The 2,596-nt window shown below is 36.3% G+C and overlaps 1 pseudogene; it reads left to right on the top strand.

Annotated features, from left to right (window-relative positions):
* The first annotated feature begins 879 nt into the window (after positions 1–879).
* Positions 880–1,356, top strand: LOC107183218 (annotated as a pseudogene).
* Positions 1,357–2,596: the final 1,240 nt, after the last annotated feature.

The raw sequence follows: 2,596 nt of genomic DNA, 5'->3' as shown, positions 1-2,596 counted from the left end.
TTTGTATCCTGCTACATTGCCAAATTCATTTATTAAATCTGGTAGTTTTTTTGGTGGAGTCCTTAGGGTTTTCTATGTACAATACCATGTCATCTGTGCATGTGAGAATTTTACTTCCTCTTTTCCAATTTGGATGGCTTTAATTTCTTCTTCTTGTCTGATAGCTGTGGCTAGGACTTCCAGTGCTATGTTGAATAAGAGTGGTGAAATTGGACAACCCTGTCTTGCTCATGTTCTTACAGAAATTGATTTTAGTTTTTGCCCATTGAGCATGATGTTCGCTGAAGATTTGGCATATATGACCTTTATTATGTTGAGGTATGATCTTTTTACACCCACTTTGTTGAGAGTTTTTATCAAAAATGGGTGTTGGATTTTGTTGAATGCTTTTTCTGCATCTATTGATATGATCAGGTGAGTTTTGTCTTTCAGTTTGTTTATGTGATGTATCACGTTTATTGATTTGCAAATATTGTACCAGCCTTGCATCCCTGGAATAAATCCCACTTGGTCATAGTGTATGATATTTTTAATATACTGTTGGATATAATTTGCTAATATTTTGTTGAGGATTTTAGCATCTATGTCCATCAGGGATATTGGCCTGTAATCTCTTTCTTTGTGGTGTCTTTTTCTGGTTTTAGAATTAGAATAATGCTGGCCTCATGAAAAGAGCTTGGAAGTGTTCTTTCTTCTTGAAATTTTTGGAACAGTCTGAAGAGTATAGATGTTAGTTCCTCTTTGAATATTTGGTAAAACTCCCCTATGAAGCTCCAGCAGCGGAGGCACCCGCTGTGACCCCAACCCTCCGCCCCCGGACAAGACTGGCAGCGCAGCCCCCCAACCTGTTACTGTTGTCGGGAGAGAGAGAGCCTGTGCTTAAATGAGATATAAGGCCTCACTGGAGACATTCAAGCAAAAACTGGACAACTACTTTTCCAGAACAGAAAGGAAACTCGTGCATCAGAAAAGGTAACTAATAAAGGTACCAAAAGAATATGGCTGCACAAATTCCAGAATCTGAAAATAAAACAGTTTAAAGAATTTCTTGGAGCCTACAATAAACTTACAGAAACCTGCTTTTTGGACTGTGTTAAACACTTCACAACAAGAGAAGTAAAACCTGAAGAGACCGCCTGTTCAGAACATTGCTTACAGAAATATTTAAAAATGATGCAAAGGAATATCATATTCAGCAGAATGAAGCCCTGGCATCCAAAGCAGGACTCCTTGGCCAGCCACCATAGAGGCGTCCTGATGGGTGGACTTTCCCTGAAAAGCTGCCAATAGCTTTGCACTGGAAGTGAGGATTCATCTGATAGAATCCCCTAAAAGCAGTAGCCACCATGTTTACCATCTGTCATGACTGTGGCAAATGGAAACCACTGGAGAAACAAAATGGCTATTTACCAGGGATAATCAAAATAGAAGGTCTTATTGTCCAATCAAAATAGTAAGATGCAACATTTGTTGAGTCTTTATGATTCAGGAGCTTAGTCACTTGATTAGAAAAATAAACCATTGTTTCTTTAATTGTGACTATTAATTTTAAAGCAAAATATGTGTTCAATCATGAATGAGATAGAAAAATTTTATTTCTAGAAGTTAAATAAATGGCCCTGACCAGTTTGGCTCAGTGGCTAGAGCGTCAGCCTGTGGACTGAAGAGTCCCAGGTTCGATTCTGGTCAAGGGCATGTACCTTGGTTGTGGGTACATCCCCAGTAGGGAGTGTGCAGGAGGCAGCTGATCGATGTTTCTCTCTCATGGATGTTTCTAGTTCTCTATCCCTCTCCCTTCCTCTCTGTAAAAAACCAATAAAGTATATATATTTTTTAAAAGTTAAATAAATGTAAATATCACTGTGCAAACAAACAAACCAAAAAAAGAAAGAAAGAAAAAAACAACAACTTCCCTATGAAGCCATTTGGATCAGGGTTTTTGTTTGCTGGGAGTTTTTTTTAATTTCTGCTTCTATTTCATTAGTTGTTATTTGCCTATTCAGGTTTTCTGATTCCTCCTGATTCAGTTTTGGTAGAGTGTATTTTTTTTTAGGAATTTTTCCATTTCGTCTATATTGTCCAGCTTGTTGGCATATAGTTTTTCTTTCTTTCTTTCTTTTTTTTTTTTTTACAATCCTTTGCATTTCTGTGGTGTCAGATGTTACATCACCGTTTTCATTTCTGATTCTATTTATTTATGTCCTCTCTGTTTCTTGAGAAGTCTGGCTTAAGGTTTATCAATGTTGTTTACCTTTTCAAAGAACCAGCTCTTGGTTTCATTGATTTTTTTTTTGTATTGTTTTTTCAGTCTCTATTTCATTTATTTCTGCTCTAATCTTTATTATTTCCTTCCTTGAACTTACTCTAGGCTTTTCTTGTTGTTCTTTTTCTAATTCTTTAAGTTGTAGGGTTAAATAGTTTATTATTAATTTTTCTTATTTTTTGAGGTAGGTCTGTAGTGTTATGTACCCTCTCAGGACTGCTTTTGCTGTGTCTCAGAGATTTGGGGTTGTTGTGTGTTCATTATCATTTGTTTCCAGGAATTTTCTGATTTCTTTGTTGATCTCATTGGTAATGTATTTATTGTTTAATAACA

The sequence above is a fragment of the Myotis davidii genome, unplaced genomic scaffold, assembly GCF_000327345.1.
Source record: "Myotis davidii unplaced genomic scaffold, ASM32734v1 scaffold992, whole genome shotgun sequence".
Lineage (NCBI taxonomy): Eukaryota > Metazoa > Chordata > Mammalia > Chiroptera > Vespertilionidae > Myotis > Myotis davidii.
The sequence above is the reverse complement of the archived record's forward strand: the minus strand, read 5'-3'. Positions and strand labels throughout refer to the sequence as shown.